This window comes from Petaurus breviceps, unplaced genomic scaffold (assembly GCF_028583685.1).
Source record: "Petaurus breviceps papuanus isolate PSGF00001 unplaced genomic scaffold, PetGlider_PUasm1.0 129, whole genome shotgun sequence".
Lineage (NCBI taxonomy): Eukaryota > Metazoa > Chordata > Mammalia > Diprotodontia > Petauridae > Petaurus > Petaurus breviceps.
In genome coordinates this window covers 5,795,690-5,822,377 of record NW_027185665.1, presented here as the reverse complement: position 1 = coordinate 5,822,377, position 26,688 = coordinate 5,795,690, and the positions used below count along the sequence as shown (strand labels likewise).

At 39.0% G+C, this 26,688-nt stretch overlaps 1 pseudogene; it reads right to left on the bottom strand.

Annotated features, from left to right (window-relative positions):
- The window catches only part of LOC138173554 (LYR motif-containing protein 1 pseudogene), a 41,119-nt pseudogene extending 14,977 nt beyond the window's left edge, over positions 1–26,142 (bottom strand).
- Between the last annotated feature and the right edge of the window lie 546 nt (positions 26,143–26,688).

Sequence of the window (26,688 nt, the reverse complement as noted above, 5' to 3'; positions counted from 1 at the left end):
AGAGAGAGAGAGAGAGACAGAGAGAGAGAGAGAGACAGAGAGACACAGAGAGAGAGAGAGAGAGACAGAGAGACAGAGAGAAACTGAGACAGAGACAGACAGAGACAGAGACAGAGACAGAGAAATATCAGGTTTAAGAGCCAGAATAGGAGAAACACGTGGTGACACCTGCTGGGCTCAATAGGGAACTACAGGGGAGAAGAGTGCATTTGGGAGACCTGAGAATGTCTGGGTATTTATAGAGATCACTCATTGGCCAGGTGCGTCTGTTGGTTTCCAGGTTTTGTTACAGATTCTATTTTCTTTCTTCGGTCTTTCCTTACCTAGCATATCTGTCATTCATGCTTGCTAAGAGAGTTATCAGAAAACTAGATGACATATCTCTTTTCTCAGACTCTGAAGACAGGGTCTAAAGGACAACAAATCCCTGAAGCATACCTGAGCTATAATGCCTGACATAAAGGTTAAATAAATAGATTTTTCTCTTTAAAAAAACATCAGTCTTATCCAAAGCCCAGTTCTCCAAGGCAGTGACGGAGTGGCTAGAACACTGGCCTTGAAGTCAGGAACAATTGAGTTCAAATCCTCTCTCAGGTACTTACTAGCTATGTGACCTTGGGGAAGTCACTTAACCTCTGTTCACCTCAGGTGACTCATCTGTAAAAAGGGGTTGACAATAGCATTACCTCCCAGGGTTGTTGTGGGGAACAAATGAGTTAAGGTTTGCAAAGCATTTAGCACAGTGCCTGGTATATAGTAGGAGCTTTATAAATGTTGTTTTACTCGGCTTGAGTCTATGGCAGAATTGTATTCCTACCAGCTCTCTATTCTCCAGCTCCTTCCAATTCTCCATCTACTTCCTTAGCCCAAATGCAGCCTCCAATTACCAGGTTTGGGGACATGTTCAAATGTTTTAAATAGGAAAATCAAAGTAAATTTTTGTATTCATTTTTAAAGTACTGAGTTAGGCACATACTCTAATATTTACACCTTTAGTCTGTGTTTGGCCACATATAACATTTAACTCATTGTCTTGCACACAGCAGGTATTAAATTAATGTTTATTTAATAGAATTAATTAATGATGAAAATAAAGAGGACAGCTAGGTGACTCAGTGGATAGTGCACTGGGTTTGGAATCAGGAAGACTCATCTTTCTGAGTTCAGATACAGCCTCAGATACTTAATAGCTGTGTGACCCTTGGCAAATCACTTAACCCTGTTTGCCTCAGTTCTTCACCTGTCAAATAAGCTGCAGAAGGAAATGACAAACCACTCCAGTATGTTTGCCAAGGAAAACCCCAAGTGGAGTCACAAAGAGTTGGACACAATTAAAAAAACAACTGAATCTAAAGTTATAACAACATCTGGCAAGGGATTAACTGGCCCCAAAACCTCTTAGATGTGTAGTTCTTCCCAGTTTGGAAAGAGAAGAAATTAACTCTTAGATGAACCCTGGGAGAGCAGGATGGAAGCTTTTACTAACCAGCTGTGGCGAGAGCTGTGGAACTTTCCAGGAGAATGAGGAGAGGAGAAGGGAGGAGAGGTAGTTACCCCATGGCAGCAGCACCCAGCGTCTGTCAATCATAGCTACAGTTTCCTTCTTTAAGAACATAAAAGATAACTTATCTTTTATATATGTATATATATATATTTTAGAAATGAGGCCTTTATCAGAGACATTGGTTGTAAAAATTCTTTCCCAATTTCCCATTTCCCTCTTAATCTTGGTTACATTGGCTTTGTTTGTACAGAAGTTTTTCAGTTTCATGTAATCAAAGTCATTCATTTTGCAGTTTATAATTCTCTCTAATTCTTGTTTGGTCATGAAATCTTCCCCTCTTCTTAAATCTGACAGGTCTTTGATTTCCCAGACTGCTTACAGTATCATCCTTTATACCCAGGTCACGTACCCATTTAGACTTAATTTTGGTATACAGTGTTTGATAATGGTCTATGCCCAGTTTCTGCTATACTATATTCCAGTTATCCCAGCAGTTTTTGTCAAAGAGTGAGTTCTTATTCCAAAAACGGGTCTTTGCATTTATCAAAGAGTAGATTATTATGGTCATTGACTGCTGAGTCTCGTGTACCCAATCTATTCCCTTGATCCACTGCTCTATTCCTCAGCCAGTACCAAATAGTTTTGTTGACTGCTGCTTTATAATACAGAATAAAATCTGGCATAGCTAGGCCACCTTCCCTAGCATTTCTTTTCATTAATACCCTTGATATTCTGGAACTTTTGTTCTTCCAAATGAATTTTACTATTTTTTCTAGGTCTATAAAGTAATTTTTTGGTAAATTGATTGGTATGGCACTAAATATGTAATTTAATTTAGGTAAAATTGTCATTTTTATTATATTAGCTCAACCTAGCCATGAGCAATTGATGTTTTTCCACTTAGTTAGATCTGACTTTATTTGTGTGGAAAGTGTTTTGTAGTTGTGTTCATACAGGTCCTGGGTTTGTTTTGGCAGGTAGATTCCCAAATATTTTATAATATCTACAGTAACTTTAAATGGGATTTCTCTTTCTATCTCTTGCTATTGGATTTCATTAGAAATATACAGGAATGCAGAAGATTTATGTGGGTTTATTTCATATCCTGCAACTTTGCCAAATTTATTTATTGTCTCAAGTAGTTTTTTACTTGATTTTCTAGGATTCTCTAAGTATCTCATCATATCATCTGCAAAGAGTGATAACTTGGCCTCTTCTTTGCTTAATTTGATTCTTTTGATTACTTTTTCTTCTTCAATTGCTACTTCTAACATTTCTAGTACCAGATTGAATAAGAGGGGTGATAGTGGACACCCTTGTTTCACCCCTGATCTTATTGAAAATGCTTCTAGCTTATCCCCATTGCATATAATACTTGCTGATGGCTTTAAATAGATGCTACTTATAAATTTAAGGAAGGCTCCATTTATTCCTATACTTTCTAGTGTTTTTAATAGGAATGGATGTTGTACTTTATCAAAAGCCTTTTCTGAATTTATTGAGATAATCATATGGTTTCTGCTAGTTTAATTGTTGATATGATCAATTATGCTGATGCTTTTCCTAATATTAAACCATCCTTGCATTCCTGGAATAAATCCTACCTGATCAAAGTGTATTATTCTTGTGATAAGTTGCTGTAGTCTTTTTGCTAATATTTTATTTAAAATTTTTGCATCTATATTCATGATGGAAATTGGTCTACATTTTTCTTTTTCCATTTTATCTCTTCCTGATTTAGGTATCAGTACCATGTTTGTGTCATAAAAAGAATTTGGTAGGACTCCTTCACTAATTTTCCCAAATAGTTTGTAGAGTATTGGAATCAATTGTTCTTTAAATTTTTGATAGAATTCACTAGTAAATCCATCTGGCCCTGGAGATTTTTTCCTAGGGAGTTCACTGATGGCTTGTTCAATTTCTTTTTTCAGATATGGCATTATTTAAATAATTTACTCCCTCTTCAGTTAATCTGGGCAACTTATATTTTTGTAAATATAAGTTTTCTTCTTTCTTTTTTTTTAATCATTTTCTAAGGGTCCATCAATTTATTGGTTTTTTCATAAAACCAACTCTTAGTTTTATTTATTAATTCAATAGTTTTCTTAATTTCAATTTTACTAATCTCTCCTTTGGTTTTCATTATTTCTAATTAGTATTTAATTGTGGATTTTCAATTTGTTCTTTTTCTTTCTTTTTTTTGGGAAGGCAATTGGGGTTAAGTAACTTGCCCAAGGTCACATGGCTAGGTTTGTGTGTCTGTGTGTGTGTGTGTGTGTGTGTGTGTGTGTGTGTTAAGTTTCTGAGGCTAGAACCGAATTCTGGTCCTCCTGACTCCTGGACTGGGACTTTACTCACTGCACCACCTAACCCCCCCCCCCCTTTTTCTAGCTTTTTCAATTGCATGCCCCATTCATTGACCTCCCCTTTCTCTAATTTATTCATGTATTTACTCAGGTATATAAAACTTCCCCTAAGAACTGCCTTTGCTGCATCCCACAAATTTTGGTATGTTGTCTCATTATTGTCATTCTCTTGAATGAAGCTAATGATTGTTTCTATGATTTCTTGTTTGACCCATTCATTCTTTAGGATTAAATTGTTTAGTTTCCAATTAGTTTTTAGTCTGTCTTTCCATGGCCCTTCATTGCATATGATTTTTATTGCATCATGATCTGAGAATGATGCATTTGATATTTCTGTCTTTCTGCACTGAATTGTGAGGTTTTATGTCCTCAAAAGAACATAGTCAACTTTTGTGTATGTGCCATGTACCACTGAGAAGGTATATTCCTTTTTATCCCCATTCAGTTTTCTCCAGAGATCTATCATGCCTACCCTCTCTAAAATTCTATTTATCTCCTTAATTTCTTTCTTGTTTATTTTGAGGTTGGATTTATCAAGTTCAGAGAGGGGGAAATTAAGGTCCTCCACTAGTATAGTTTTGCTATCTATTTCTTCCTCTAATTCACTTGCCTTCTCCTCTAGGAATTTGGATGCTATACCACTTGGTGCATATATGTTAAGTAATGATATTGTTTCATTCTTGATGGTGCCTTTTAGCAGGATATAGTTTCCTTCCTTATCTCTTTTCATTAGATCAATTTTTGCTTTTGCTTTATCTGAGATAAGGATTGCTACCCCTACGTTTTTTTTCACTTTAGCTGAGGCATGATATATTTTACTCCAGCCTTTTACCTTTACCCTCAGTGTATCCCTCTGTTTCAGATGTGTTTCTTGTAAACAGCATATTGTAGGATTATGATTTTTAATCCATTCTGCTATCCACCTCTGTTTGATGAGAGAATTCATTCCATTCATGTTTACAGTTATGATTACTATCTGTCTCTTTCCCTCCATCCTAGTCCCTCCCCTGTTTATGCTTATATTTTTCTCCCCTTCTCCCTTCCCATCCTTAAGAGTTTTCCTTTTGAACACCGTCTCCCACAGTATTCCCTTCTTATCAGCCCCCTCCCTTTTCCTCCCCTTCCCCCTTACTTCTTCCCTCCCTCCTAACAACTCCCTTTTGTAGCCCTTCCCCCCTCCTACTGCCTGTAGGATATTTTTATACTTAATGTAGCATGTTATTTCTTCTTCACACCAAGAGTGACAGGAACAGATCTCATGCAAAGCTCCTCTCCCTCCCCTCTTTCCCTCTATTATGATACGTTTTGTGTCTCTTCTCGATAGAGTCCTATGCTTAACTGGTTGTGTTATCCTCTCCTTGCACCAGAACCAATGAGGGGAAAGCTCATATAATACTCATCTCCCTCCCTTCTTTCCCTCTGCTATATTATTTTTTTTTTGCCTCTTTGTGTGGCATATTTTACCCTTTTCCACTTCATTCTTTCCTCTTCTTCCATTACAGTCCTTTTGTAGCCCTTAATAAGGTTTTTTCAATCGTAATTTTTTGTAATTTATAATCATACCCTCTACTTGTCTATAAACAGTTTGCTCTTATTAAATAACAAGGTGTGTGTGTGTGTGTGTGTGTGTGTGTGTGTGTGTGGTTACCTTGTTTACCTTTCTATGTCTCTCTTGTGTCTTGTAATTGGAAGTTGAATTTTCCATTGAGCTGTGGCTTTTTCATCAGGAAGGTCTGGAAATCCATTATAACTTTGAATGACCATCTCCTTGCCTGGAAGAATATGTTCAGTTTCATTGCATAGGTGATACTTGGTTGTAACCTGAGCTCTTTTGCCTTGCAAAAAAAATTGTATTCCACTTCCTCCAATTTTTCAGTGTAGAGGCTGCCAGATCCTGTGTGATCCTCACTGTGGTTCTGCAATATTTGAATTGTTTCTTTCTGGCTGCTTGAAGTATTTTCTCCTTTACCTGGTAGCTCTGGAGTTTGGCCACAACATTTCGAGGACTTTTCAATTTGGTATCTCTTTCAGGAGGTAACCTGATTCTTTCAATTTCTATTTTACCCTCTGGTTCTAGTATCTCAGGTCAGTTTTCCTTGATGAGCTCTTGGAAGATGTTGTCCAGGTTCATTTTTTCATCATGATTTTCCAGTCAGCCTATGATTCTCAGATTTCTTCTCCTGGATCTGTTTTCCAGGTCAGTTATTTTTCCCTTGAGCTATTTTACCTCTTTTTCTAATTTTTCATCCTTGATGTCTTTTTAACTAATTTTGGTTCCTCATAGTGTTATTTGCTTCTATTTGGTTGATTCTAGTTTTTAGAGAATTATTTTCCTTGGTTAGTTTTTGGAGCTCCTTTTCCATATCACACATTTTTCTTTTTAAGGAGCTGTTTTCTTCATTGTAAGGTTTTTTTTAATTTTGAAATTTTGATTTTAAAAGAATTACTCATTTTATCTTCTATCTCTCCAATTTGGTTTTCAAAATTTCCTTTTGAGCTCATCTAAGAATGCTTTCTGTGCTTGAGACCAGTTCCCTGTTGAGGCTTCAGCTGTGGGTGTGGAATCAACACTGTCTCCCTCTGAATTTGGTTCCTCCCTCTCACAATAGTAGGAGTCTAGAGTCTTTGTCTTTGCAGTCTGCTTTCTACCCATTTTGAGGCAGGGCCCTAACCACACCCTTCCTCTAGAGTTCCCAAGCCTTTACTGTTTAAGGTTTTGCCCTGGGGCCACAATTACAATGTTTCAGGGTCAGAGCGGGGATTGGAGCATCTGGGGTTCACTCTGCCATCCTGGTCCCTGGAGGTCCAGATAGGGGCCTTTTAAATTTCTGGGCTGTGGGTTGGTAGTCCCAGGAGTAGTTGCTGCCCCTGCCAGGGGCCCTGCATTTGACTTTTACCCTGCTCTATCCAGTCCCAGCCCTGTGGTGATAGGCCTGGCAATGACCCTTGTGGTTGGTGGGTCAACTTGGTGCCACATTGATCAGGCCTTGTCTGGGTTTCTGTCTCAATGATAACTTTTCAATGGACAAGCTGGGAGGTATCACTGTCTGGTTTTGGATTATGTTGTTTTGTTTTATCACAGATACTTGCTAGGGAACCTGAGAGAAATAAACCGGCTGAAAGCAATGGATGGACCTTGCCTGACCTTGATAATTACTGTTTTTGTGTGTTTTCATTTTTCCTCTTAAAGGGTACATTTTTGGATTTCATGTTATTTTTCATAAACACCTGTGGTTGAACCTGTCTCTACCTTGCCAGATGTCCTTTTGCTTTTAGCATGAGGGTGCAATCAGAGCTGCACAGAAGAAAGGGACCTTTTCTAGTGCAGGACTGGGAACTCAAACAGCAGCCAGTTATTAGGGGGTGTATTGTTTAACTGGGGGAATAAGTGAGGGCCATTTCAAAACTACTTTTATTTGTTTGTTCTGCTTTTTGGAGGTGGGAGGGCAGAGCAATTGGGGTTAAGTGACTTGGACAAGGTCACATGGCTAGCAAGTGTTAAATGTCTGAGGCCAGATTTGATCCTGACTCCAGGGCTGGCGCCCTATGCACTACGCCACCTAGCCACCCCCAAAACTACTTTTCTAAGTGAAGAATTATTATGAATGAGAAGCATGTCAAATAACTCTGCCTCACAGACATGAGCCATCATTACAAAGGCATACCCTGCATACTATTTTCCCAGCCAACATCATTAGATAGTAACCTCATTAAAATATTATAAGCAAACTGTACCATAAAGCCACAATCCCCCTTCCCATTGTAACATTTACATGCATTATGAAAGTGACTACCTATTTATAATATTGGTCCCATGAAACTAATTCCCCTGTTATGTCAGTTCACCTAACATAAGGTTTTCATGAAACCAAGAAGAATGTTAGGTGGGATATGTCTAAATAAGATGAGGGACAGTATGACCCAAATAGAGAGCTGACCAAGGAGTCAGAATGGCCTGGGGTTGAGGCCTATCTCTTACACATGCTACTGTAAGATCTTGGGGTATGTCAGCCTCTCAGTGGCCTAGGCAAGTCTCTAAGACTATATATTTCATAGCAAGTGCCAATCAGTATTGGTTACAGAAGTTAATCACTGGGAGCTCCCTATATCTATGAAATTATAGGTCTGGTTAAAAAAGTTTTAAGGGTATCTTTAACTAAACTATACAGGTAAGTGTATATGTAATTCATTCCCCTCTCCCAACTTAAAAAAAGTGGGGGAGGGGCAGCTAGGTGGCGCAGTGAATAGAGCACCAGCCCTGAGGTCAGGAGGACCTGAGTTCAAAATCTGGCCTCATACAGTTAACACACACACACAAAAAAACTAGCTGTGTGACCTTGGGCAGGTCACTTAACCCCAATTGTCCTCCCCCCAAAAAGTAAAAAAAGCGGGGGAGCAGTTGTATATATTATAGAAAGGAGCTTTTTTACTAAGGAAATTTAAATTCTCTGTCTTTGGGGCCATTTCACTTAGACTAAGTAATGCCAGTAAGGCTAAGTGCAAGTTAACTGACTATATGAACTACTGACCTTTGCACAGAAAACAAACTTCCACAGCCACAGATGGCTCATCATTAATCCATGTTGGCCATCTTGAAAATGTGTGTCATACCATATATGCAAAAATATTTGTAGCAGCTTTTTTTGAGGTGGCAAAGAATTGGAAATTGAGAGGGATTCCCATCAATTGGGGAATGGCTGAATAAATTGTGTTATATGAATATATGGAATACTATTGTTCTATAAAAAAATGATGAATAGGCAGATTTCAGGAAAACCTGGAAAGATTTACATGAACTGATGCTGAGTGAAGTGAGCAGAACCAGGGGAACATTGTACACAGTAACAGCAGCATTGTATCATGATCAACTTTGATAGACTTTAGCTCTTCTCAGCAATGCAAGGATCTAAGACAATTCCAAAAGCCTCATGATGGAAAATGCTAATCCATATCCAGAGAAAGAATTATGGAGTCTGAGTGAGTGCAGATCAAAGCCCACTATTTTCTCTCTCTTTTTCTCTTGTGGTTTTTCCCTTTTGATCTCATTCTTTTTTCACAACATGACTAATATGAAAACATGTTCAATGTGATTGTACATGCATAGCCTATATCAGATTAAAGACCATCTTGGGGAGGTAGATGGGGAGGAAGGGGGGAAATTTAGAACTCAAAATCTTTATAGGTAAATATTGAAAACTAAAAATATATTTTAAAAAATAAAAAAAATATGTCACAGATCTTAAGGAAAACAGACAAGGGTACCACATATTATTCCCATTGAAAAAATTGCTCAGTTAATTCCTTGATTTTATGAGGTGAATAATGTTGATTTGCTATGTAAAGAATAAACTATTTTATTATTTTGTGGAAAATTGAGCTTTTAATTTAGAAAATATTCAATCATAGCTGAATTTAATGGAATGACTACAGGAAAGACAAGGAAAAGACTTGAGTACAAATTTTAGGCTTGTCAAAACCTTCATAAATTTTACACATAAGAGATTGTTTTGTCTCTATCTTATGAGTACACTAGACACACACACACACATTATATACATGCAAACAGGGATTGTTCTGCATCTGTTCAAGTCATATAACATGAAGGAGCTTTGCTTCTGTGAGAAGATATCCTGTGTTTCCCTACCGTGTGTGGGAGGAGACTCCTGAGATTAGCTGCATAGCCAGGGTAGGCTGATCTTCTCCAGGGACTGGGATAGTTTCACTCTATCTTCTGTATGCTCTTTCTTGTTCAGTGAACAGAGAGAGTGAAGATCTAAGTTCACCCACAGTATAGGTGCCATGAATTGACTGGGTTGGGGGATGTGCTTCCTTTCCCCATTTCTCTTACTTTTTAGCATTTGTAACCCTGAGAAATGGACCAGTGGTTTCTACCTGGTTTTGTTTCTACCCTTTGTCCTTTTCAATTCCACATGCAGGTAGTAGTATCTCCACTGGACACAGGAGTCTGAGCTACTGCTATCTTGGAGGCAGACTTCCGGGCCAGCCAGCCAACCCATCAGGAAAACCCTGAGAAGCCAAGGTGCCCAGGAACTCAAGCAGAAGCAGTTGGGGGAAGGCTTTGGACTTGGAGTTTGTGCTACATAAGAGCTTAGATAAGATGTGAATTTTAATCTCCTTCCCCTTTCCAGAGTATGAGTTGGTGCTAGGGGATTGTCTGCCATATATTGGGAATATTTTTATCTATTTGTTATAATACTTTTGAAGTAATACTCATTGCAATGTAAATATAATATAATGTAAAATATAATGTAAATTACATATAATTTATATAATGTATATTTATATAATATATAATTTAATAATATATAATAATTTATCTATAAAAATATAATGTAAATTATATATATATCTAATCTGACAGCTAGTGGCTAAATGGAAATGGAGTGTGGGGACCGACCACTATAATTGGAGGAATGACATCAATGGGAGCTGAAGCCATGGGCAGAGAGACCCTCCCCCCCCAAAAGGTTCCGGAGACCCCTGGGGAGCGGTGAGATGTAGCACACTTGGCCTTCAGTCAGGGGGGCCAAAATGGTCCCTGATACACATACTTCCACATTTCAAGGATCATCTTCTACTTCCTAGGGATTACAAGGCGTCCTTAACTTGGAAGTTAGTCTTTATGAGCTTCTGTACCAAAAACATTATCAACCTTCTGTGAACATGGTGATAGGCCTTTCTGAATTTAGATTATAACTTATTAGGCATCACCAGGCCTTTCCAGCATGGCAGCCCATATCCAAGCTTTTACCCTGCTGCCATAGCCTTCAATAACCCAGTGCTTCTGTCATACTGTGATGGAACATGGGAGGTTTTTTATGAAAGGAATGTATATTCCATATGTATATATGTAGAGTATATATATATATATATATATATATATATACACACACACATATATCTGTGTGTGTTCAGTCTGTCCTATATGACCTAAGTCCCTGGAGAGAGTGGGCTCAGATTTATTGTAGCTATAAAGCATTTGACTCACCACCTTCACTTCCAAATGCAGCAGAGTCAGTGGACAAAGTCTCTCCCTTGCTTATACAAAACAGCATCTCAGATGGCTGGCTGGGTCACGCAGGGCACTGGGGGCTTCCCTCTTCACTAGGTCCAGTTTTCTGCCTATTTGGGCAAGAACTCCAATTCCTGCGCCATCGGCCCACAGGCCTCTTGTGCTTCATGAAGTCTTTTTGTCTCTTTCTCTTTCACCTGAGGCTGGAAGGAATCGGGACAGAAGCAATAGCAGGATCATGTGCTCACGCCTTCAGGCCTGGGTGAGAGGAAGCCAAGGCCCCCTTCCTTGCCCACAAGAGCATAGCAGCTTGAAGGCCAGCAGGCAGAAAAAACGTGAGGTTACTTGGATGGGGCTTTGTTTGATACTCAGTTCTGGCTCAGGAGCCAGCTGAAAATCTTTTCCTCCAGACAGGAAATACACAGTGTGAGGGTGGGGTAGAAACAGAGGGAATAAGCATTTATATAGCCCCTATTGTATATGTGCTGGCCCCTGTGTTAAATATATGGTTTGATCCTCAAAACAACTCTGCAAGATAGGTACTGTTATTATCCCCATATTATAGTTGAGGAAATTGAGGCAAAAATACACAAGATATTTTCTTTCATGATTTGGATGGAAAAAGTTGGAAAACTGTTTCAATGAGATGTGGTTTTCTGTTCACTGTAGTTCACACCAGGACTCCTCAAGGCCTCCATTGTTATGACAGCCCCCCCTCCCCCTTTCTAGCAAGTGCTGATAACAGCAGATGGGAAAGGCTAAATTGAAGGTTTATGAGGTCAAGTGCAAATAAGACACACCTGCCTTTATGCTTCTTCCTTAATCTTCTGTCCAAGGCTAAAAAATTGGAAAGGAGTCATATTTCTCAAATGGAGGCAAGGACATTAGAAACTTGACTTGCCAAATGGAAGTTTTACAAGATTAATGATTTTTTTTAAAACTATAGGCAAGAAACATTAGACTCAATTTATCCTGCAGGAAATGACTAATAAATTCAGGATAGCTGGCTTCTTTTCTTGCAAGAGATTTGATCCAACATTCATTTTAGATGCAAACAGTTTGATTCATAATGTAATAAAATGTAAATAAAAAAACTTAAAAACTATGTTAGATATAATGAGAAAATGAGAGACTTTGTATTCAGAAGTTTCTTTCTTAAGTTAACTGCTTGGAATTTAAAGCACAGAGACAGCTGGGTACTGTCCTATATATATATATATACATATATATATATATATGATCAATGGAGAGTCAGCCTTATCAGTTAGGAGACTGAGTGTCTTAGAAAGGGGGTGAAGTGGTTTCAAATTCTAAATTGCTATGGACATCCATGAGTTGTATGGCCATGGGTGACACACTTAAGTTCTTTAAGCCTTAAGCAATATCTTTCTGTTATTGTCCAGTTGTGTCTGATTTCATGACACCACATTTGAGGTTTTCTTGGTAAAATTGATGAGGGATGGCTCCCAATAGGTTCAGCAGGAACTCTGATCTTATCTAAGACTAGAACCTTTGATTGAGTCTGGAAAGAATTCAGCTCAGCCTTACTTGGAGTCAGAGTTGAAAAAGTTTTATTTTATGCTTTACAGCGGGCAAGGATCCTTAGGGGACCTGCAAGTGAAAGGGGGAACAGGCTTTTCCTTTTAAAGGGTAGGGCTGCCATTGTCAGGGCTGACCAGATGGATGTAAGGGGGAAGGGGCAGAGTTTGAGGCTGGGAAAGGGATTTTACAGACTGGTTTTACAAGTTGCTATTACAATTTTACAACAAATTGCAGTTACAATTGTACAAACTGGTTTTACAAATTGATGTTACAGACTGATGTTGCCAATTGGTTTTACAAATTGCTGTTACAGATATAGATCCCAAGCACCTCATCAAAATGACTTGCCATTTCCTTTTCCAGCTCATTTCACAGATGAGGAAACTAAGGCAGAATTAAGTGACTTGCCCAGGGTCACACAATTAGTAAATATCTGAGGCTGGATTTGATTTCAGGAAGATGAGTCTTTCTGACTCCAGACCTGGCACTTTATCCACTGTGCTACATAACTGCCCTATTCCACTGTTATTACATACATTATTACTTCTACTAATCCATAGAATGCAATCACAATTGATGGAGGGAGTTCCCACACTAAAATCACAGGTCCTTAATACATTTACATATAGTAAGTATACAATAAGATGTAAATTTTTCAATGATGATTTGCCTAAAGTTAAAGTCTATTTTCTTCCTTGTGAATTATTAATATAGCCCTTCTGTTTTTACTAATTACACAGGACCATAGAATTGCAGAATTGTGGAAGTGATAAGGACCTTAAAAGTCTTCTAGTCCTTGTTGACCTTTTCTATGTGATAGATCCTTTTGGAAGTCTGGTAAAGCCTATGGACCCCTTCTCAAAATAGTGTATTTAAATACATAAAATAAAATACAGATTTTACAAAGGACAATGATTATATTGAAATACAATTATCAAAACATTGGAGGAAAAACAATTTCACAGACACCATTTTATAGGTAACAAAACCAAAACTCAAGCAATGGAAATGATTTGTTCAAGGTCACACAGCATTTTCTTCACCCACTTCTTCACAATCCCTAACATCTTCACTTTTGCAGTCTTCTATATGTGCAGTTTCTTTTTTTGAACTCAAATCACTTTCGCTTCTATATAGGGAAATTGAAATTTGGCATTTTTTAAACCTGCGAGTGTAGACTAGTGTACTATACTTTTAAGGCTGGTACTTAGCTCTCACTGTCATCCAGATGAGGTTGGTGCTCTTAGTATAGGCTCTGGGAATCCCCTAGAATCTTCCCATTTGAGGAGGCATTTGCTTGAGTCCATAAGCCTTTCATTGTGGTTTGGCCCAAACCTCTTACTAGACTAGCCCTCCTTTATCCAGCTAGTTCTCACCCTAGATCCTCTCAAATCCTCCATTGTCTCATCTCCAGGTAGCCTCCAGCAGTCTCCCACCCTTAATCTCTCAACACTAGAGTCTGACCTCATTGACTCCTCCTGAAAACCCTCCCCAAACTCCTTCTCTAGACTACTCCCTAGGTTCCTCCCACAACCTTATAAGACCCCATCTTGCCTCCATGATGTGTGAGACCGCCTGAGAATTATGGAGTGCAGCTTTACTCTCTGTCAGATGATTCTGGCCCACTTGTCCAGTATAAGCACCACAGACACCAAGGCTCCTTAAGAGTCTACCCATTATGGTCAACTTTTAATAAACTTTGCTTTTCTTTGGCTGAGAGAAGACTTGAGTCAAAGTCATTTGGCAGGACCCAGCATGTTGCTATTTTGGGGTCTTGAGCACCCCTAACCCTATATACCTTATTTTATGGTGACCCTCTTCCTTAGCACCCTAGTGAAGTGGGGAAAGAGGCAGTGGGGGAGGGGAGATTACTGATCCTTCTTTCGGCTTATCCCACATATTTTAACTCTAGGTGGCAAAAATAAAATGAATATGTCAAAGTTACAGGAGCATGGCTAGATTTTAGTGCAATACAAGAAAAGAAAGGAAGAAAAAAGCCTTCCTGACAACTATAGTTTATCCTAATAAAATAGACTATTTTGCACTGCAACCATAGGACTTAGCAATTTTAAGCAGAAACTGTTTAAGCACTTTTATCCAGGGGAATAGAGCTCCGAGAGATCTCCTAATTCCAGGTATGATAAAGAGACAAAAGCTATGGTTCTGGAGTCAGTAGTCCTGGGTGTGTATAACCCACTCAGATATTCAGTGCCCACGTGACCTTGGGCAAATTACTTACCCTATCTGGACCTCATTTTCCTCATTTGAAAAATAAACAGGCCAGATTACATAGCCTGTGATGTCCTGTTAAGCCCTAAATCAATGACTGAAGAATCACCCATGTTAAAAATTACACAAAAAAAACTGTAGAAACTTGTTTGTGAATTTAAGATGGCAGCCATTTTTTGAGTCAAACTATTTTGCGTGCTTAGTAAAACTAAGTTTTATAATTATTATATATATAATATGTGTGTGTTATAATTATTTCTTGTTGTTGCTATGGGAAGAGTGAATCCCAGTTTTTAACTAGGAAATTAAGAAGGTGGGAAACATAGCTCTTGCTTCAGTCCCAGCTTCTAGAAGAGAATCAAGTCCCTTCTTCCCTCCTCATTCCAGAGGTATGGAGATTCCTCCTTCCCCTTACAGCCATCTGCAGCAGAGGGGTTTCTTTTCTCTCAGTGAAATGAGATTACTTTCAATTTCTGGCCTGCAGGGAAATCCCTCTTAACAGTGAGTCATCTAAGTATCTGAATCTCGGAGAGCTTCCTGTATTATTAATGAAGATATTTCCTATTTCCCTAAACAAAATGTATGTAGATGAAGAGATAGCTTAATGTAGTGGAAAAAACTGGGAGTCCAAAAATTTGAGTCCCAATCCCAGCTCTTTGCTAATTAACTGGGTTTGAGAGGCTTTCCCCTCCTCATCTCTGTCTTTTGGAATTCCAAGCTCTCCTCAAGATTCAATTCAAAGGCTATTCCTCCACGAGGCCCTTCCATGTTCTCCTATGTACATTGTATTTCCTGTACGTGAATTTTGTCTGTCTGTTTTCCCCGGGAAGATATAAACTCCTTGAAATCAAGAACTGATTTCATTTTTTTGGTTTGTGTATCCCTAGCACATTTAATAAATACTTGTTGCATTAATTTGATATGAATAAGGGTCTATATCTTTCCATATCTCAGTTTCCTCATCTGTAAAAGTAAAGGATTATACTAGATGATTTAGTTTAACAACCAGGAGTGGGGAACCTGAATGTGACCTCCTAGGTCCCCAAGTAGGGCTCTTTGAATTCAAACTTCACAGAACAAATCCCCTTAATGAAAGGATTTGTTCTGTAAAACTTGAACTCAGTCAAAAGGCCACACCCAAGGACCTAGAAGGCCTCGAGGCTGTAGGTTCCTCATCCCTGAACTAGACCTTCCAGCTCTGCATATTGTGTTTGTGATAACTAATCTTTAGAACAGCATTTCACATGAAACAAAAATATTTTCCAGAGCTGTGTTTACTCTGTATGTTGGTAAAGAGGCATAAAAGGCTTTTTGATTGATGCTAGTTAAATATTTGTTCCAGAATTGATATCTGCATTTAGAGTGAAATGAATTGTTGAGCAATATTTATGTTTAACCATGAAGCAAAGGGGAAGAGGCAAGGTACCCAGAATAAGAAGGTAGATAAACCAGCCTGTTAATGAATTAAAACAACAATAAACAAAACAGAATAGCTTCCCTTCCCTACCAGCTTTCCTTCCATTTTACTAGCTATATTTCCATCTCAGTCAAATCTTTAAATATGCCTGTGTTTTAATGACTCCCCTGCAGCATTAGAGGATTATCCACTCGTAGGAGGTAGGAGAGAGAAGAAGGATGCATTGCAATTAAACTTCTCTAAAAGTTATACGCACAGATTGCCCTCCAGTGGAAAAAATAATGGCCTTTGTAAATGCTCTACCACAAATTCCACTTCGCTGCTAATATTTGTCTGTTAATGGTCAATCTACCTTCCTCCACCTACAAGAACTAAAGCAACTGACTGTAACCTTTTTTTTTTTTTAAGATTGGAGAACAAAAGGAGTCCAAATGGCATCACGTTATCAGTAAACATTAATGTCAGTGATTAAATTTCAAATTCAGCTCCGGCTGCCTTTCTGAGTGTTAACATTGGGACACCCCCTCCCCCTTTTTAAAGGCTTAATGCTGTGCATCATGTCCAATTCATTAATCAGAGACTTTCGTGATAAAGTTAGCAAACTGCATGAGCCTCTCAAAGTGGCTGCTCCCAAGCATATAATTTCAGGCATCATGATAATGCAGCTGCATCATAAATGTTGCTTGGTAATGAGAACTTGTTGGAACCAATCTAGCAATTTGCAAATTGAACATCCTTGTACTAAAGCAAATTGTTTTGTTTTATTTTTTCAGGAAAAAAATAGCAGTAGTGAAATAAACTCATGTTGATCAAATGCTTGCTTTTGGAACAAAAGATCATCAGACAATACTGGGTTCAATACCCTTGATGAGGTGCTGGCTATGGGAACCCCCTTGAGCTCTCCTTGAATCTTTGAGGTACAGGCTCTCGGAATCCCCCTTAAACTCTTTTTTTTTCTTTTTCTTTTTCTTTTTAAACTTTAATTTATTAATTTGTTTCCTTTTAGTTTACAGGATTCAATTCCACAATTCCTTGAATTTCACATTTTGTCCCCCTCCCTCCCCCCCCCCCCCCCATGGTGGCTTATTATCAAGTATAGGATCTGTAAATACTTTCACATTATACAATGGTCAGGTTATAAGGATGGATTGTACCAGCTAGAATGCCCCCTTAAACTCTTATTAAATCATCCCATTTGATGAGATTTGTGCATGAGGCCATAAGCCTTACATTGTGGTTGGCCCCAGACCTGGGTTACTAGCCTGACCCTCCATTGTCCATCTACTTCCCACCCTTGAGTCTATCAAAATATCAATCTACCCTTGAACTGGCCTAGCCCCCCATTGTCTTTTGGTCCAGGTAGCCTCCCCTAGACCACACCTAGATTCCTCCCACAACCTTTCTGTATATAAGACCCTGCTGTGAGAGTGACATAGAATTGTCTAGGACTTACTCTGTGTCCAATACAAGCGAACTTTTAATAAACTTTGGTTTTCTTTGGTTGAGAGAAGACTTTTGAGTGGAATTCATTCGGTAAGGACCCGGTGTGTGGGTATTTTGGGGTCTCGGTGTGTTGGTATTTTGGGGTCTCGAGCACCCCTGACACTTAACTCCTTCACCCTCATTTCACAGGTGAGGAATCTGAAGCTGTTATATGGTAAGTGATTTGCCTAAGATCAAACAAAAATGGCAGAATCCAAGTTTATCAATGATCAATCCAGGCTTAGCCTGGCATTCAAGGCCTCCATAATCTGATTTAGTTCTGCCCTTCCAGCTTTAGGTCTTACACTCAGAGAGCTGGAGGTAGTGAAAAACATGCATCAGGTGTAGCTTAGGGAATGAATGTTTGAGCTGGAAGGAACCTGGGGAATCTTCCATTGCAACCCCTATCATTTTACATATGAGGAAACCAAGAACCAGAGAGATTAATTTTGACCAAGAAATTGCTTAAGTCAAATCAGCAAGTATTTGTGAAGCCCTCCCTGTGTGCTAGGCACTGTACTAAGTGCTAGATAGAATAATTCTGTCACTGTTAACTTTGTTTTTCAGTCATTTCTGAATTTTTGTGACCCCATTTAGGGTTTTCTTGGTCAAAGATATTGAAATTGTTTGCCATTTCCTTCTCCAGCTCATTTTACAAGTGAGGAAACTGAGGTAAACATGGTTAAGTATCTTACCCAGGGTCACATAGCTAGCAAATGTCTAAAGCCAGATTTATACTCAGGAAGAGGAGTCTTTCTGACCCTAGGCCTGGTGCTGTATCCACTGCACTGTCTAACTGCCCTGTCCATATACTTTAGAGAAGGAAGTTTTGTTTTTTTAAATGGTATTTTATTTTTTCCCAATTATGTGTAAACAGAATTTTAAAAGTTCATTTAAAATATTTGATCCTTAAAATTATTATTATTAGTTTATTATTATTTATATGCAACTTGGAAATAAGATATACAGGCACTGGGGTGTGGAGATCTATCTTGCCCTACTGAAAAGTCGGAAGGGAGATGGGGGAGGATATAGGAGAGAGCAGATTGGGATAGGGGGTATTCAGTGGGATCGATGTTTTGGAGTGGTGGGTAAGGGAAAGGGGGTGAGAAAATTTTAACTCAAAATCCTGTGAAAATAAATGTTGTAAACTAAAAATAAACATAAAATTTAAAAAAATAAATGAGGAAACTGAAAAAAAAATCAGGAAAAAAAATTTGAGTTCTAAATTTTTTCCCTCCTCACTTCTCCCCTCCCTAAGATGGTAAGTAATTTGATGTAGGTTATAGATGTGCAATCATGCAAACATATTTCCATATTAGGCATGTTGTGACAGAAGAAACAGACTAAAAGAAAAAAAACACAAAAATTAAATAAAATGAAAAATAACATGCTTCAATCTTCATTCAGAGTCCATCAATTCTTTCTCTGGATATGGTTAATATTTTTCATCATGAGCCCTTTGGAAGTGTCTTGGATCATTGTATTTCTGAGAATAGCTAGCAATATAGATCATCATACAATATTGTGGTGACTGTGTACAATGTTCTCCTGTTCTGCTTTCTTGACTTTGCATCAATTCATGTAAATTTTTCCAGGTTTTTCTGAAATCTGCCTGCTCATCATTTCTTATACCATAATAGTATTCTGTTACATTTATATACTACAACTTCTTCAACCATTCCCAAATGGATGGGCAACCCCTCAATTTCTAATTCTGTCACTACAAAAAAAGAGCTGTTACAAATATTTTTATATAAATTTTCCCATTCATTTGTTCATTCATTCATTCTCTTTGGGATACGGACCTAGTAACAGTATCGCTAGATCAAAGGGTATGCACAATTTTATAGCCCTCTTTGGGCACAGTTCCAGATTGCTCTCCAGAATGGTTGGGTCAGTTCACAACCCTACCAATAGTTCATTAATATCCCAATTTTCCCACATCCCCCCAATGTTTATTTTCCTTTTCTATAATATTAGCCAGTCTGATAAGTGTGAGGAGGTACCTGAGTTGTTTTAATTTGCATTTTTTTTCTAATCAATAGTAATTTAGAATATTTTTTCATATGACTATAGATAGCTTTGATTTCTTCTTCTGAAAACTGCCTGTTCATATCCTTTGACAATTTCTCAATTAAGGAATGACTTGTATTCTTATAAATTTAACTCAGTTTTCTCTATATTTGAGGAATGAGACTTTCATCAGATATTTTTGTTGTAAAAATTGATTCCCAGCTTTTTACTTTCCTTCTAATCTTGTTTGCATTGGTTTTGTTTGTACAAGAGTTTTTTTTTTAACTTAATATAATTAAAATTATCCATTTTACATCTCACAATGCTATCTCTTCTTTGGTCATAAATTCTAAGACCATTTTCTTATATCTACCTACACTAAGGAACTCACAAATGTGAAACAAGAACATTATTGGATGAGAAAGCCCTAACGCCTAGGGGGAAGAGAAGAATTAGGTCCAATATAATAGTTCTCATTGCTTCTACAACTTTTGGGGGAAAAAACCCCAAGATTGAGAATTGAAGTCAATCTCGATAACCTACTATGAAGAATCTTTCCATTTCTCTTTTTGGAAAGTTAGGATATAGAGACATCATAGAATAAGGAAAAGAGTACCGGCCTTGGAGTTAGTAAGACCTGGATTCAAATCCCGCAGCTGATACTTACTCCCTTTGTGAATCTGGGCGACTTGTTTAAGCTTTTAGGTCCAGTGTAATGGTAAATAATTTACTTAGTCTTAATTTCTTCATCTGTAAAATGAAGGGATTGGACCTTGTGGTCTCATAGGCTCCTTCCCACTCTAAGCCTATGATCCTTTGATTCCCTCTTCTCTCCTATTTTGTTTTCTATGGTTTTTCTAGGATGGGTGACGTTGGCTCATCCATCACACACAGATTCTTCTAGTCCGCTGAGATGTAGTTAATCTGGACCTGATGACTTAGGGCAGCTGGATGTTCTCTTACCATTTCCTCTTATCTTGACTTTCGACTCTGTTTTAACCCTTGTTCTCCCTCCTTTCCGATCAGAAGGTCGCTATCCTTAGTAAAGAAAGCCGCCAAATGGGGGATGAGTAAAATTTTCCTCCTCCTTTCTATTGTGCATGATCATCACCCTGTGCCTTCCAGGAAGTCATGTTCCCTCCCCGGATTTTTCTCTTGCCTCCCCAGTAGTAAAAAAAAAAAAATCACTCCTCGATCTATCTATTCAAACATATGTGTGTACATACACATATGCTCACATATTTACATATCCTACATACAAACAGCACATGTTATAGAATGTAATGTATGTTCAATGATATATACATATATTTCACATTAATGTATAATGTTAACATTTGTCCTAGGTGAATGCTGTGTTCAGGGAGGAGGAGTGCCTCTGGTGTGAGGGTTTGCTGAGCCCTGTGCAGAGCTACTCATGTCCCTTTGGTGTCTGTCACCCGACTCTCATCTGTGGCTCCAAAAAGCTCTAGCATGTGCAGTGGAGACACCCAAGCAAAACCATCTTGGCAAATGGGCTAACCTGTCAGCATAGGGTGGCTGTGATAAGAAAAGTTCCTCAGAACTCATGACCAAACAAGATAGAGCATTATGAGATGTAAAATGGATAATTTTGATTATATTAAATTAAAAAGAGTTTGCATTAAATAAAACTAATGCAACTGAGATTAGAAGAAAAGCAGGAAATTGGGGAATAATTTTTACAGCAAATGAGGGTGACCAACAGGTTTGAAGCACTTTGTGAGTTAGGGGAATGTCTGCCTCAAGCATGGGAAAGCTTCTCCTGGTGTAGTGGGCAGATGAGAGTGCTTTGTTCCAATGACCATGAAGGTGGCTGAAGTAGGTGCTGTGGAGTGCTTAGGGCTTGGTCGCACATTGAAGACTGGAGACGACCAGGTCATCCACTGCATCCCAGGCCATCACAGTTGTACTGACTTTGGTCCTGCCACTGGACGTCTATGACTCTGGAAGAGAGAGTGAGGCTGATGACTTTGAGCAACTCTGCCTCACTTCAATCCAATTCACACACAAGTCAGAGACATTACCCCATGATGTCATTGATCCTCTTTGAAAATGGCATAAACAAATTCTAGTCCCAAGCTCCACTAGCCCAGGGCTTAACTCACAGAGGCTTGCCCCCTCCTCCTAGGCTCCAGGTTAATGTTAATTGGGTAGTAAATAAAATTGCAGTTTGTGGAATGAAAGAAGAGACCCTTTATTGACAATTCTCCAGAGAAGTCTGCTGTGTGTGTTCCCTCACAGGACAAGACACACACACACATGCACCTCCCAGTAGCAGAACAAAGATTATATAGCCCCACTTCTGTCACAATCCTTGGTCCCCTCTGGACAGGTCACCCCCTTTCCTAGGCCACACTTCTCATGGTTTTTCTCTTCCTGCCAGAATAGCCCCCTGGTCAGACAATGGGACTTCAGGCCTATACCGAGTGTGTCAGTTTGAATCCCAGCTGGTTTGAACCGTCTTGGTCTGGTCTCCCTCTCCCTTTGTAGATTCCTTTATATGACTGGATAGTATATTCTGCCCTTTTCTCCCAGGACCTAGGCCCTTCCATACATCCTGTGCAGGATCCATTTCCAAAATATTCATGTGATGAGGTTCAGACTCTGGGAACCCCCTTGAGCTCTGATTGAATCTTCTCGTTTGATGAGGCATTTTTCTGAGGCCACAAGCCTTTCATTGTGGTTCCTCCCAAACCTCTGTTACTAGCCTAGCCCTTCTTTATTAAGCTAGCCCCCACCCTAGATCCTCCCAAACCCTCTATTGTCTCTCATCTCCAGGTAGCCTCCAGCTACTAGCACCCTTAATCTCACCTCATTGGAGTCTGACCTGTTCGACTCCTTCTGCAGACCCTCCCCAAACTCCTCCCCTAGACCATGCCTAGACTCCTCCCATAAGCTTTCTGTATATAAGACCCTATCTTGCCTCCATGTGGTATGAGAGCCTCTGAGAATTATCTAGAGCAGCCTCCCTCTGTCAGATGATTCTGGCCCACTTGTCCAATGCAAGTACACAGACACCTTAAGAGGCTCCTTAAGAGTCTACCCATTATAGCAAACCTTTAATAAACTTTGCTTTTCTTTGGCTGAGAGAAGATGAGTCAAATTCATATCTGTGATGCTTGCTCTCTCACAGGAGGCAAGATGGGGTCTTATATACAGAAAGCTTGTGGGAGGAATCTAGGGGAGGAGTTTGGGGAGGGTCTTCAGAAGGAGTCAAACAGGTCAAACTCCAGTGATTGAGATTAAGGGTGGGGGTAGCTGGAGGCTACCTGGAGATGAGGTACAATGGGAGGATCTAGGGTGGGAGTTATCTGGACAACGAAGGGCCAGGCTAGAATCCTAGGTTTGGGCAGAACCACAATGAAAGACTTATGGCCTCAGAGCCTGTACCACATCAATAATTCCTATAGAATCTGTGGAAACCAAATTATCAGTATTTCTCACAAAAATGATGGGCAAACCAGAATACTGACCCTATACAAGCATACCTTGAATACACATGAATTCTTTGCTTTTTCAGTGTATATAAAAAGTTGTGCTAATACTATGGTCGTTGAGTGTGCAATATTACTATGTCTAAAAAATGTACATACCTTAATTTTAAAAGATTTTAGTGTTGAGGTACAGGCTCTGGGAACCCCCTTGAACTCTGATTGAATCATTCTATTTGATGAGGCATTTGCATGAGGCCATAAGCTTTAAAATGTGTCTCTGCCCAAACCTTTGTTACTAGATTGGCCCTCCATTGTCCATTTACTTCTCACCCTTGAGCCTATCAAAATATCTGACCTCATTAACTCCTCCTGAAGACCCTCCCCAAACTCCTTCCCTAGATCACCCCTAGATTCCTCCCACATCCTTTCTGTATATAAGACCCACGTGAGAGCACCATAGAATGACCTAGCACAGACTTACTCTGTGTCCAATACAAGAGAACTTTTAATAAACTCTGCTTTTCTTTGACTTCGAAGACTTGAGTCAAATTCATTGGGCAGGACCTGGCGTGTTGGTATTTGGGGGTCCCTGGCACCCCTACCCTAAGTATCATTTTATGATGATCTCTTTATTAGTGCTTTGTTATAGTTGTTCAGTTGTTTTAGACTCTTTGTGTCCCAATTTGGAGTTTATTTGGCAAAGATACTGGAATGGTTTGGCATTTCCTTTTCCAGCTCATTTTGTAGAGCATGAAGGAGAGAGACAGGAGATCCCCGAGAATAATTTTGGAAGTGGATTTTATTACCTCGGGATTGCTGGGGTCAAATACCCAGATCAGACAGTGAGTTGACATGGACAATGCACCAGTTTTTAAAGAGATTACAATAGTCAGGTTACAGTAAAGCTGAAACTATAATCAGTGATTGTTCAGTGTATATTTGAATTTTCCCTCGACCTCTAAGTGGAAGTTTTTCCCTAGGCTGAGGGACAGAGAACCTAGAATGGGGGGAGATGGGGAGGTAGGTGGGGGAGGCAGGGGACAGGGAAGAATGGAGCAGGGATTTTATCCTAGGCTGAAATTCCTGCTCATGGATCAGTTAGGGGAGGGAAGGGTGGAGTTGTGCTGAAATGCCTGCTCACAGATCATTTAGGGGAAGGAAAGGGTGGAGTTGTGCTCAACAGTTTTACAGATGAAGAAACAGACAAATAGGATTAAGTGACTTGCCCACTTAATCTCACAACTAGTATCTGAGGCTGGGTTTGAAATGGGTTTGGGCTTCTTGATTCCAGGCCTGAGGCTCTATCCACCCAGCCACCTAGCTACTCTAAAGGAAGAAAGCAATAACTCTACAAAGAAGTTAATTCTCCATTTGAGAATATAACCAAAGGCCGTTCTTCAAACATTTGCCAGATAATTTAAGAGGCATAATTACTTGGGAAGATTTGAGCCCATTTCAATTAGCTAGTAACTTGTGTTAATTATTCCTTTTCTTCTTTTGCTTTGAGCCCTAAAACCAGCTGAGGAAAGTTTCTTTCTCTTTTCCTTAAATGCTTTCATAGTTTCACAAATAATTTCAAAAATAAATAACATCTGCACACAAATGATCCCAGAGAACCAGGCATCACAGAAAAATTGACCCTCTAGACCACTCTTGTTAGCTACCTTGATTAAATTAAAGAATAAATCATTTTCACTCTCTCAATCCCTTCAACTTCCTATTCTGCTCAGAGATACCAAAGTGGATATTTGAAAGTGGATATAGCCAATAGCACCTTATTCCCTGCCTAGAATCTCTAATTCCCACCCTAGAATCTCTAATAAAGAGAGCACCACTCAGGACCACACATAGAGCTGGGACTTTTCACAAACAAAAGGGTAATATATTAAGCCATTTTAGGAGTTGCTACATTATTACCCTAATTTGAATTTGTAGGATCACAACATCCTGCTTCTTTTTCTTTACCTCCTAAGGCTATTCGGCTTAATGAAGTACCTTTTTTTAAATCCTAAAGTCTTATTTTTTTTTTTGGAGGGCAATTGGGGTTAAGTGACTTGACCAAAGTCACATGGTTACTAAGTCTGTTAAGTGTCTGAGGTCAGATTTTAACTCACGTCCTCCTGACTCCAGGGCTGGTGCTCTATTCACTGCATCACCAAGCCGCCCCCTAAATCTTAAAGTCTTGTGCTTAGATAGACTACAGATGCTGATTAACACTCTAGTCATTCATTTGAAAAAGTCTTTGCCACAAAATGTAGGAATTCTTACAGAGGAACCTAAATGGCTGTGAATGGCCCTAATTTAGCCACAAAACTGTGCTGACTGGATCCACTATAAATGTACTTTGTTTAGTCTCAGATGGGTTCTGAATGGATCAAGCTAATCCTTTAACCTTTTCCTCTTTGATTCTGTTTCAAATTTTCTCTTCTCAACTCCAACCTTCTATACCTCCCTCCTCTCCATTCTCTAACCTAAGAACTTTAACTCATACTTTCTTAAGGACGTAGAGACCATTTTACCACCATTTTATAAAGCTCTCTCTTTTCCCCTTCATTTCCTCCCCCAAATCCTTTTATATTAACCCCTATTTTCTTCCCCTTTAATCTAGTATCTCATGACTCTCATCCTTGCTAAAGCCAATCTCTTCAAAGGTACTTTGATCCCATTCCCTCACATCTATTACAGCAGACAGACCCCCTCCCCCAGTCTGCAATCTTTTCTTTTTCTATTAGTTTCTTTCCTGCCTACAAATGCACCCAGCTCTTCTCCTCATAAAACAAAACCAAAAAATGCTCTATTGCTATCATCTCGAAGTTTTCATCGTAGATCTCTCCTCTCTTTCCCCAAGTCCTAGGAAAACAACATTCTACCTCCACTTCTCTTACTTGCTTGTCAGCTTTGTTATCTGGCTGCCATTCTCATCATTCAATTAAAATTGCTCTCTCTATATTTACCACTAATTTCTTAATTGCCAAATCTGTTGCTTTTTTCTCAGATCTTATGCTTCTTTACCTCTCTGCCATACTTGACACTGTTAACCGTCCTCTCTCATCTCGCATACTTTCTCCTCTCGGTTTTTCTGACACGTTTTTCTTCATGCCTGGAATGCTCTTATCCCTCACCTCTGCCTCATAGACTCCTTTACTTCCTTATAGACTTATATCAAGCCCTACTTTCTGTATAAAACCTTTTCTGATATCCTAACTACTTGTGTCCTTCCTTTCTAAACTTTTGTCTTATTTAACTTTTATTTATTTTGTAAATACTTTTATTTGTACAAGCTGTTTCCCTTGATGGAATGTAAGCTCCTTGAGATCAAGGATTACTTCTTTTTTTAAAAAAAATATCCCCAACACTTAGTAGAGTGCCTCATTCAGAGTAGACATTTAATTAGCACTTATATTGTATTCTATGAATTACCTTCATTTAAGTCAAGTCATTTCCTTCAAATTTTCATCTTGACCAACTAATGACTATACGTTAAGGCAGAAGGCACATGAAAAATCTTTCTAAAATCCTGAGCTTCTAGAGGAGGAGCTCATGGGGTTCTCATATTTCACTTACCTCTTATGAAAGGCAAAGTAAACAGGGCTGCTGGTCCCAGACAGTAGTTAAATTTTATGGAAATAAGCAGTTTGTACAAA